This window comes from Crinia signifera, chromosome 4 (assembly GCF_055691185.1).
Source record: "Crinia signifera chromosome 4, ASM5569118v1, whole genome shotgun sequence".
Lineage (NCBI taxonomy): Eukaryota > Metazoa > Chordata > Amphibia > Anura > Myobatrachidae > Crinia > Crinia signifera.
The window spans coordinates 53831910-53844549 of record NC_139220.1 but is presented as its reverse complement, the minus strand read 5'-3'; the positions used below and the strand labels follow the sequence as shown (position 1 = coordinate 53844549).

Genomic DNA, 12640 nt, shown 5'->3' with positions numbered 1-12640 from the left:
ATAACGACCAACAAGGACGCACATACAGGCCCAATAACCACAACTATAGAAACACCAGGGACAACTATCAATCCAGAGGGAACTATAGAAGTAGAGTTCCATCCTATCGAGAAGACCCACGCCAAAATAGATATGAACACTTCAGGTCTCCCTCCGTGGATAGAATCCAGCAGCGACGTTTTTTAGAGGAAGGACAAGGGATCAATCCCCCTTCACGAATCACAAAAGAAGAACTACATATACGTCTAGACTCTCCTCATGGTCAGAAAAGGAGATTCGACGGAGAAGCCGAGGAACTAGAGGGGGGAAAAAACTCCCCAAAAAAGAAAAAAATACCATCTACCCAATCGGCACAGGAATCATTAACATTTCCACGAAGGAGTTATCTACAGCCGAGATCTCGGTATTAGACAAAGGATTGAAATTTGCCCCCAACAATCACATCGATCCCTTTAATCTTTTCATCGACCTTAATAAATATATTAGGAACTTAACTATGCAAAGACATTTTTTGAAAAATCCTTCAATTAATTCCCAACCCATTGAAGACAAACCTCTGGTCTCACTACCCTCACGATTCTATCCCGTGGAATCAAGAGGTAGCCACGTAGAAATCTTCTATGAAGCTGTACGCGAAGATTTTAGAAAAATCAAACCCAATGTTCACAAACCTCACAATCTAAATATTGGAGAAAACAAGGCTCTGAAATCCCTAAAAAAGGACGATGAAACCATTATACGTACCGCGGATAAAGGAGGGGCTGTCGTTTTACAAGACAAAACCGAATATTTGAACGAAGCTAACAGAATATTGGAAGACAAAACAACTTACGCCAAATTACCACATAACCCCACGGAAAAGTTTAAACTGGAACTGGAGTCTCATTTACATTTTGGACTCAAAAAGGGTGTCATCTGCAAAGATGAATTCGATTTTTTGAATGTCAAGTTTCCCACCATGCCTGTGTTCTATCACATTCCAAAAGTACACAAAGACAAGAGCCACCCACCTGGACGCCCCATTATTGCAGGGGTCAACTCCCTCACTGCAAATTTATCCCATTATCTAGATTTGAAGCTCCAGCCGTATGTTTTACAAACCAAATCATACCTCAAGGACAGCACCGCTGTACTGAATCTCCTTAAAGGTAAAATCTGGTCAAGCGAGTGCTGTTGGCTTACAGTTGATGTTCAAAGCCTTTATACGTCAATTCCACACAATAAAGGACTCGAATCAGTTGAACAAATTTTGAAAAATGATCCCAACAATAACGCATCCGATATTCATTTCTTAGTTAAAAGTATGAATTTCATCTTGGGCCACAATTTTTTCGAGTTCGATGGACAGCATTACCTTCAACAACAAGGCACGGCCATGGGCACAAAATTTGCCCCCGCCTATGCGAACCTCCACATGCGCGTATGGGAGGAGACCCATATTCATAATACCATCTATGAAGACAATATAATCTTATATCGAAGATACATTGATGACCTCCTATTCATATGGAGAGGCAACGAGGACAGCATCAATGAGTTCATGTCATACCTACAAATAAACAACTTCAACCTTAAGTTCACTTACAAATCTCACCCTGTAAAAATAGACTACTTAGACCTCGAATTGGAAGGCATACCAGGTAAAGAAATCATCACTAAAACGCATTTTAAATCAGTCGATGCAAACAGCTACATTCCTGCAGATAGTTGTCACCACCCAACTTGGAAGAGAAGTGTTCCGTATGCACAGTTCCTCCGGTTGAGACGCAACTGTAGCGAAACCTCTGACTTCATTCAACAATCTGAATTACTCTCAAATCGGTTCCTAGAAAGGGGATATGACAAATCTTTCATCGATTCCTCTAAAGATAAAGCACTAGTACAAGAGAGAAACACACTACTGGCACCCTCCATTAAAGCCAAGAAGGACTTTAAATGCAGACCGTTCATAACCCAATTCAATTGTGAGAATCATTTAATAAAAAGAACTCTTGAAAGGCATTGGGATCTACTCCTACGTGACCCAATATTGGGACCCCATCTTCCCAGTAAACCCAACCTAGTGTTTCGGAGAGCTTCCAACCTGAAGACCTTGCTTGCACCCAGTAGGCTAAAACCAACAGAGGATAAAACACCCAGTACCTCCAATTTTCTAGTGAAAAGGCCAGGCCTCTTGCCTTGCAACAAATGCATTTGTTGTAAATTTATAGATAAAACCAAATTCTCCTGCATCCAACCAAATGGAAGAACATACACCATCAAGGATTCCGTGACTTGTAATTCTGACCACGTCATCTACATGATCACCTGCAGCTGTAACCTCCGGTACATTGGCAAAACTATTCGGCAAGCCAAAATAAGAATTCAAGAGCACATGAGAAATATAAAGAACAAAGTACGCATCCACAGCGTACCAAGACATTTTTTGGACAAACATAATTCGACCATCACAAAAGATAATTTCAAATTCACCATTTTAGAAAAAGTCAAAGAAAATCCTAGAGGTGGAGATAGGGGGCTCAAGCTCATCCAACAAGAAAGTTATTGGATTTATGCCCTCAACACTCTGTCCCCCAAAGGCCTCAATGAGGGCATTGACATAGTGGCCTTTCTATAGTAGGCCCCTTGGTCCTTTCTTCACACATTCTTTCTCTTCTTTCCCTATCAACTTATGGGGATTTATTATGACCAATTCTATACTCAACTATTCACATACCCCGTACATGCCCCACCATTCTTTCTATATCAGTATATTTTTTTGATGTAACCCTGAGTTTTCAGTGTAAATTGAGCTGTGACTTCTCAGCCAAGGTTGTTTAGCCAACCCTTATAACTATATTTTTTTGTGCATTTATTAGTATTAATCTATCTATTTTTCTCTATTTAAATTTTTATTATTTATTTTTACATTTTCATTTTTATTTTTATTTTTATTTTTATTTTTATTTTATTTTTATTTTATTTTTATTTTCATTCATTTATCATTTATTTTTTATTATTTATTATTTATTATTTATTATTTATTTTTTATTATCATTTGTCATTTATAGGTATTCATCTTCACACATTTCCATTCATATTTCAATACATTTTTCATTAGAGATTATAATCCCACCAATTAGGGAACTTTTCTATTCACTGTCAGCCATGGACACTCATTTAGTAGTTATTCATGCTGTGGCACGCATTAGCGTTCCACATACCGGATGTCCGCATTTCCCTTCACCTCATTACACCTTCATACAAGTCAGCAGAGCACTCATCTCACGTTCCCATTCAGGAACGCATATAGCGCTCCACACTTATGTCACTTGATCTTCACAGAGGCACGCCGTCGGCGCTCAGTGTTGGAACGCATACAGCGTTCCACAACTCGTCATCACCTCACCTACACTCCCTCTCACTATGCGCGTATACCCGCAGGAGCGGATATGACGTCACTGGAACGCATGGCGTCTCCACCATGCGTTCCAGCATATTTAATTATAACTATTCTCATAGGGATCTAATTTTCTCACGGCGGTTTTCACATTCTTAAGGTAGCGCCGGCAACACCTAGCAGAAGAATGTTTTTATAATACACCAGACACCCCGATAAGGGTATTCCACACATTTTGATCTAACACAGCTTACAGGAAGTGACGTTTTAGTCATTCACTATATATACTCAGCCCACCTTCCCTCAGTCATTCACTTTGGTGGAGCTTAGCAGTTCACTACTCAGACTGACTGAATAAGTAAGTACTTGTACTCATTTCTGACTGAAGCCTTGAAGTCACAGCTTAATATTAGCAAGTGACACTCTATTTATTATTATTTTTTTGCATTTGGCCATTATAGGGCCACCTTGTGTCACTATATGCAATTTTTTGTATTCTTTTGGAAAAAGTTTTGTATCAAATATGAATTTGTTTCTGCACTAAATAACCTGCAGATGTCTTAATTGGATGTTACATACTGTTAACCCTTACACGCCAGCTGGGTAGTAAATTACCCTTAGCAGTTTGATTCTGCAACCCTTTTGTGTGTTCTTCATCTAATAGGAGCTATATTTTATTTCTGTTATCAGATATCATTTGTTCTCTCATCAAGACTATTTGTTTCTATATCCGCAAATACTACGACTAGTGGTATGTATCATTTTTTCCAATTTGTCCCCCCCCGCCAACCACATTTGTGTTCTGATTGTTGGTTTATGAAGGATTCTATCGGTTTCCTTTGTAGGATACTACGCCTATAATTATAGGTTCAACAAGCCTCTACAGCCAAATAAATATTGCGTTACCTAGGAGTTGCCTAGAGTTCTACCACAATTTTGGTATGTGATCCAGAAGGATCTTTGTCCCGTTTTATTTATATTTTTATATCTTTGTCCTTTCTGTCCTCTCTTCCTTACACCTGCCGTTCTTTTCTCTATTTGCAATGTACGTTTTAATGAATTTTAGTACAACATGTAAACATTCATATGATTGATGTTTTGTATTATGATTTACAGTGTGTCTATCATATTATGCCATGCCCCTGAGGAAGTCGTGTGAACGACGAAACGCGTTGGGCTCATTTGTCGTTTATGAATATTCATCTATCCTGTGTACATACAGATCATCATATCTTCAGCTCACCGTATCTGAAATTGAACCTTGTGTTTAAACTGCTATGCTCCTGTGAGCATCCTTTTTAATAAATTGTTTTTTAAAAAAAACGTTTGAATTGTACAGCCTAAATTGTATAAGGTCTCTGTAGCGCACCCTGAATACCCCCTTCTCCTTCATTTCTTTACCCGGATCCCATCTAACAGGGGATCTTTTCAGGGTTGCAGCTTCATTCATCACTTATATTGAGCGCACTGTGTGGTCCCCCCTTCTTTTCCATATATATATATATATATATATATATATATATATATAATGGATTGCATTTAATAATTTAAAACATTGGTGTTTAAAGTGCTAAGCCAGCCTCATGGTCTTCGCTAATATAGACCACTATACTGCCACACTCATAAATAACAGTAATATTCTCAAAATACCAGAATTTGTCACAAAGATGCTGATGGTTGAAGATTTACCTCACCCTAACGCTAACCCTACCAATAGCTAAAGAGTATGTCATAGCGATCTGCATCCCAGCGGTCTGGATGCCAGCATTCACTATACCAACACCGGCATCTCAATTGCCATCTAAACATATGGATTGTATTTTCTTCTCTTTTTGAATGAACATAAGCTCACTTTACTAAATAGCTTTCTCTAAAATACTATTTATCAACTACAGTTAATAAAATTATAGGTAGAAGCCGATTAGGTGCTTTGGCAACTTCTTAACTTGTCCACATCTCCACCCTTTATTGTGTATTGTTATGAATGATTCATCTGTCTAAACAACATCACTTGACTGAATAAATAGTAATCACTAAATTTGAATGTCAAACAGTCTGGGGGAAATTTACTAAGATGTGTATTCTACTTCACATGTGATGTTGCTATGGGCAACCAATCAGAATCTACTTCTTATTTATTTAGCACCCTCTAGAATATAGTAGACAGGATCTGATTGGTTGCCCATAGCAACATCACATGTGAAGTAGAATACACATCTTAGTAAATTTCCCCCTCTATATTTCAGGTACAGGATTTTTTTCCCATGCCTCTATAAAAGTTCACAAGTCTCTCACTGTGTTATTGGAGTGCCACAGTGCTGTACTGCCATACAGTAGGTAGCACAAGAGATTGAGCTCATATTGCAGTGGTTCCCAAACTTTATTAAATAACGATGCCCTTGAGTATCAGTATTTTGTGATGGCACCCCTAGTAGAATTTTGATTAATATATTTTGGGGGAAAATTAAATTAAGAAAATTGTGCTTATCTGTCATTATTCAGTTCAGTAATGTGGTGGTGTACAGTTCTGACTTCCATATGTTTTATGGTTGGCTTTTGCCAGCAATGGTTTTGCCTAACACCTTTATCATAAATATTATGACTTGGTCCGGGACCACCATCCCCAGATACTCCTGCAAAAGCCTTGTGGCCCCCCCCCCGCTTTGCCTAAGCACACAGTTTGAGAACCACGACCATATCGTATTGACTTTTTTTCTAGCATGTGTATCCTGTTTATTCAATAAAAATGACTTTGGTATGGAATCAACGTGTGAACAAACCTCCTTGCTCACATTCCATAGTACCTTCCAACTTGTAGGCATCTGTCAATACAAAATACATGTTCGATATTTACAAATGGAGCCGTTTCTTTGTTGCGGGTCCCAGCAATTCTATCACCAATCACCAGGACCTGCCATCATACGGAAGGGGGCGTGCGCGTATGAGATGCTCGCGCGCACACTTTCGTCTGAGCCCACCGCCGCCTCTTGTCGCTTTCCCTGCTGATACCCTGTCGGTGCCCGCAGCCCCCGCACCCCCCTCTAACCCTGCCCGTCTCGCTGAAGCGGACACGGGCAGGGATTCCTCTCCCTGCCGCCGAGTGATGGGGACACAAAAATATTTTAAATATAACTGAGGCCCTAAAAAACATTTTAAGTATAAACTAGGTCATAATAAATTTTAATATTAAAAGAAACCATTATAAATATTTCAAACATAAAGGAAGCACATACTGTATCATTATAGTTACACATTTTATTTTGAAACAACATTTTTGAGGTAAATCTCATACTGTAACTGACCAATATGTATTCAGCCGAGTACTGTAGAGATGTTTGGTGGAACATCACAGTAATGTAATTTCACCTCTTTGATGAACCTGGCACTAGGTTAACATACAGTTTGAAATCACATCTAAGAATATTGTTACAGGTTTTAAACTAACAAACATTTTAAGGACAATACACAGTGTTTATCATTTTTAAAAGGATTGCTATTTTAAACCATACATTTAAAGCACCTGAATAAAATGCAGAATGTTGGGGTTTTTTAATACCACCATTTAGTAAATATGACCTTTAAAGCTAGGCACACACTGGAGCAACCAGCAATCCTGCCGATGTGTAGGGTGATTAGTTACTCTTTGAACTATTACTTTTTTGTCCTATTAATATTCACTGCGTCATATGCGAGGTCATGTGATTGGCCATGTACCCTAGCCAATCACACGACCTCAAATGTGGGGGGGGATTTACTAAGCAAGATATAGTAGGAATTGGCGTATTCGTATTCAGTCGTATTCAGTCATATTCGGGCACGTATTCATATTTTGTAATTTACTAATGTGAAATAACAGTAGTATTTTGTATTTTACGACTGTAACAACCTGTCGTATTTGTATTTGAAAAAAATATGAATTAATACGCCATCAAAAGAATACGATAATAATGAATTTTTCATTACTCCAATTTTGACATTTACTATCAAGTCGTATTTCAAAATACGAATATATACTAGGTGTATTTTAGTACAAGTCGTTAAAAAAATACTCCAACAAAAGTACACCTTAATTTGCGGGTGTATTTCACAAAATTTAGACTTTTCAACATGTGTGTGCTAGGCGTATTCTAGTACAAGTTGTAATAAAATACGTTAAAAAAAATATGACTCCATTCGACATCAGAAAAGTATGAATCTCAAAAATAGGACACCTTTGTAAATTATGCACCGGAATATGAATGTGTAAATGAAATACTCCACTGATAACAGTCGTATTCAGTCATATACAAAATACGAAAACGACCGAGAACTATATTCCTAGTAAATTTTGCCCGTGGTCTGCATTCTGATTTGCCTGTATCAGACAAATGCCCATTATATCGTTCAAGTGTGTACCCAGACTTGGGAAACTGTTCTGATGTTTTACAGTATGTAATATTAGTCTTATTTTTCTTTTTTGGCCTTAAAAAATGAATACAAGTTTGTAATAATTCAGTATAACTACTAAAGTATAGTGCTATCCAACATAATTTATAGTTAGAATAATAAATACATTTTTCTTAAATAATATACTTCATGTGTCAACTATTTAAATAATAGTAAAACAAAATGACTTGCGCAGAGTTTGGATACAAGAGATTCCTAAGAAGACATCTGGCAAAACATAAAATGATTATGTCTAACTGCTGTACCTTGGCTTCCTATAATAGTTACAAATGTACGCAAGTAAAGCTTGATCTGGGCTACATCATTATACTAGATGGCACAAGTCCAACTTTCTGTTAGATATTATTTCACATCTCTCTCTGAGAGCGATGGCTTTTGTTCCCTGCCAGCAATGTTCTAGAGAAAACATAATATTATTAAGGGCAGCTACATAATAATCATGTGTAGCAGAAGCAGAACTGGTTCTATACACAGTGGGGCCTTGGGCACAAATGAAAGGAGGGGCCCAACTGTCAAAAACTTGCTAGAACACACAAAACATTTGTCTTCCTCACACGAACATTAGATAATTAACGTTTTCATTTAAACATAAATATAATTAGCAAAAATCAACATTATATTTTGCCTTTACATCATTAAACTAGAACAGTGGTTCTTAAACTCGATTCTCAGAACCCTACACAGCACACATTTTCCAGGCCATTTGACAGGTACACAGGTGTGTTCATTATACTGACACATTTTAAAAGATGGCCAGATGTCATAAAATTCAAAAAGTGATAAACTGGAGATAGCCAATCATCTCCTGTCATGTTATAGGCTGTGTTTGAAAAATTACAAATAAAATCTGATTGGCTGGTTGTTTATCACTCTCCATTTTATCACTTTTTGAAGCTTAGTACATCTCACCCCTAGAAAGCTTTTTTTTTTAATTAGAGATTCTGTGGAGATCTGGAAAACATGAACTACAGTATTTGGGGTTCCTTAGGACAGAGTTTGAGAACTAATTAAATATAACATTAGTAGGCAAAGTGTGACACTCTAGAGCAGTGATTCCCAACCCTGGTCCTCAAGTACCCCCAACAGTGCACGTTTTCAAGGTCACCCAGCAGGTGCACTCATTATTCAGGCACCTTTGAAAAGATCACAGGTTGGGCTAATTATCTCACCTGTGATTCTGTGTGGAGACCTGCAAAATGTGCACTGTTGGGGGTACTTGAGGACCAGGGTTGGGAACCACTGCTCTAGAGGATGTGGAACTACACATCCCAGTATAACATAACACAGTTTTATTATGTCTACAGAGCAGTGGTGCACGTGTGGTGGTACGGGGTGGTATGGCATACCGCTAAAACATATTGTGCCAGTACCCTGTACCGCCATAACAAATGACCCGGAAACGCTCACTGCGCATCCGTGCATCTGGAAATGTCAGGGGCAGGGCATGCAGAGAAGACGTTTGAGCAGGCCACCAATACCCACAACCCCACAGTGGCTGGCTCTACCAGTGCACACTGTCAGATGAACATCTGGGAGAACAGAGAGCGGGTAGCCAGCACTTCCCTTTCCTGAGGCAGGCCCCGCCCAACACGCTGATAGGGCTCTGTGCATAGCCCTGCCCTCCCTGCTCCTCTGCCTGCAGTATGCTGTCTGTCCCCACTACACTGCCCGGGGTGATGGGGGTGTGATGTGTATAGTGTGTTATAGTGCTCTGTGTACTGGAGCTGTGTACTGGTCTGGGAGGGGGGCTGTGTATAATGTGTTACTGGGTGTAATATGGGGGTGGGGGTGCTGTGTATAATGTGTTATAGTGCTCTGTGTACTTGGGGGAGAGGTGCTGTGTATAATGTGTTACTGGGTGTAATATGAGGGTGGCGGTGCTGTGTATAGTATGCTATAGTGATCTGTGTACTAGATGTTAAATGGGGAGAGGGGCTGTGTATAATGTGCTGAGTGTAGTATGGGGATGGGCGGGCTGTGTATAATGTACTGCAGTGCTGTGTGTACTGGATGTTATATGAGGGGGGTGGGGTGGCTGTGTATAATGTCCTATGGTGCTGTAGGGGAGAGGGTAAGTATACTTACCCAGCTTCTGTCAGTCTTCTGATCACTGGCATGCCATCCACCAGTCACGTGTACTGGGTGTGATAGGGGGAAGGGGGGCTGTGTCTAATGTAATGTTACATGGTGGTGCATGTACTGGTACAGTAAATGTACGTTTGTATGTACGTATAGGAAGAGGGTCTATTTTCTCAGAATACTCAACATTTAGGGGGTTAAATAATGAATAGGTTAAGGGACTGTAAATTTGGTTATGCCCCTTTTTCATATAACCACTCCGCCTCATGTCATATGGCCACACCATTTTTTTTACGCACGCCTTCGAAGCGCAGCACACTACCACTAAGACATTTTCTACAGCTACAGAGCAAATGGTGTCAGACGTGTTTATGAACTCTTCTCAGGTAAAAGCCCAGAGAGGAGATGCAGCTATGCCTCTGAAGGGGGTGCAAACAATTATCCTTTTGTCACATAAAAACACATATGGTCCATGAAAAGCCATGGACCTAAGTGTTTTTGTGGCAGTTATTGCGGAAAAATGCTTACTTATCAGGGATTTTCTCTTGCCTGCCCATGGCAGGAGGAACAAAATTCCCAGAAAGTGAAGGCATTGGTGCTAATAGGATAGGCCCAGGCAAGTCAATTAGCCATGATAAATTACTATGAGAAAAGAAAATCTGAGCTCACAAACAGTGACACACAAAGTGGAGTCAGCAACTGTGTAAAATGTTCATTAAAGGATATTCCCAGAGTACCCCTGAAAGTCGAGTGCACAAACAGATAACCCAACACTTCTGCGCCTCCACATATACACTTAAACCACCACAGAGATTATGTTCCATCTAGTTATCTTTTAATGATCCAGCCCAAAGGCAAATAAGGCTCCCAATCCCCAAATGAGATGTCCACCTTGTTACATGCAATAGAGAACAAAATTCATAGAGTAACACTTTGATTTGCAGAACAAGATAATCCTAATAAGGATTCCTCCCTTTGGAATTAAGTCGTTAAAATGTAGTGAACATTTTCCAAATTTAAAGGAAAACTTATTTGAAAAAGTTCTCGGACACACATAAAACACGTAAAACAGACAGCATACAAGTCCACATACAGTAAGTCCTCAAACAGAAGGTAGCAGAAAATTACTAAGCAGCAAGGAGTACAGTAGTTGTCAATGGTTCTCATAAAAGCAGTTGGAAATCACAGCAAGATGCGACATTACTGATTACTGATCCTGCACCTGTAGTGCATAGTGTTTTGTCCATTAAAGAAGGAGTTTGCTTTTTCAAACCAATCAGAATAACCCCCTTTGTTCTCTATTGTACGTAACAATGTGGACATCTCATTTGAGGATTGGGAGCGTTATTTGTTTATTTGTTGGGCTGGATCATCAAAAGATAACTAGACGGATCATAATCTCTATGACTGTTTATGTGTACATGTGGAAGTGTTGGGTTATTTACCTGTTTGTGCACATGGTAAATTACTTTGCCTAATTAGATACTGCCCTAACTTAGCTAATATATTTTTTTCCAGAAACCTTCATTAGACATTTTGTCATTTTTGTATGAATACATGTTTTAAGTACAACTGTATATAAGACTTATTTAACACAATCTTAATTCAAAATACAAATTTGTGTATGAATCACACTCAGCAGTAGTACTTTTTTTTTTGCAAGTGATCTTTCTCTCTTTATCTATTTTTTGTCAGCAGCTAACAGCATACGCTGAATTGCCTCCCCTCTGTGTTGGAAGAACAAATTCTGGGAAGTGCCTCTTGGTGTCTGGCCGACCTGTTTTTGACATTGAGGCCTCGAAAGAATGTTTTTTTTTTTTATCAGACTTTGCTTGCACAATATATTATATTTATTTTATATAGTGCACACATATTCCTCATTCACACTCATTTTGCCTTATTTTCGTATACTGTAACTGAAATGTAATAAAGGGCTTTTGAAGCAGTTTTCAAGGTCCTTCATATGTACCGATAATCAGTGATTGGTGACAGAGGGAACATCTCCAACCACCCCTGGATTAGGCCTTGTGTGCTGTGATCTGCACCACCAAGAGGGGGGTACTAATTACCCGGGCCCGGGCTTTTTTGAGGGGCCCAACAGGGAACCTGGTCTGACCCCCCCTTCCCCCTCCGTCCCTCCTGGCAGCAGCACACACCTACAGCATGTGCTGTGCTGTCAGCAGGCTCAACATGAGCGTCACACTGACAGCGTGAGATCTCATGCTGAGCCTACTGTCAGTACAGCACATGCTGTAGGTGTGCTGCTGCTGCTGAGGGGGGCAGGGCAGACGGACGATAACATCCCCCCTCGACTTTAGAGTGCTTTATCACCCCCTTAAACATTTTATGGGTGTGGCCTAATCGTGGGAGGTAGTCACGCCTGCCTCATTTAGGTCACGCCCCCCAAATTTTACCAGGGCCCAGCATACCTCTCAGCAGCGCTGGCTGTGATGGCTACAAGCAGTGATGACACTGTACTGGGATTATTCATTTTGTTGTTATGCCTTGCTCTGATGACCCTGTACTGTGATGGTTCTACAGTATGTTGTCCATACTGTGGTGTGTTTGTGTGCTGTGATGAAATATGCTGTGATGTGATCACAATGTGCTATAATGACACTGTGTGCTGTAATCAATGACTACGTGCTGTGATGTATTTATGTACTTTGAGCACATTGTGTGTTAATAACACTATTTGCTATGAAACATAGAAACATAGAACATAGAATTTGACGG

At 39.5% G+C, this 12640-nt stretch overlaps 1 protein-coding gene and 1 long non-coding RNA gene across 2 annotated transcripts in view; both read left to right on the top strand.

Moving 5' to 3' along the window:
- The window catches only part of KCNIP1 (potassium voltage-gated channel interacting protein 1), a 685047-nt gene that overhangs the window by 242655 nt on the left and 429752 nt on the right, over positions 1–12640 (top strand). The window lies entirely within an intron of this gene.
- On the top strand, positions 4075–4851 carry LOC146072321 (uncharacterized). The gene is made up of 3 exons (XR_014473055.1): positions 4075–4130; positions 4225–4318; positions 4496–4851. It is a non-coding gene; the product is annotated as an uncharacterized LOC146072321 (long non-coding RNA).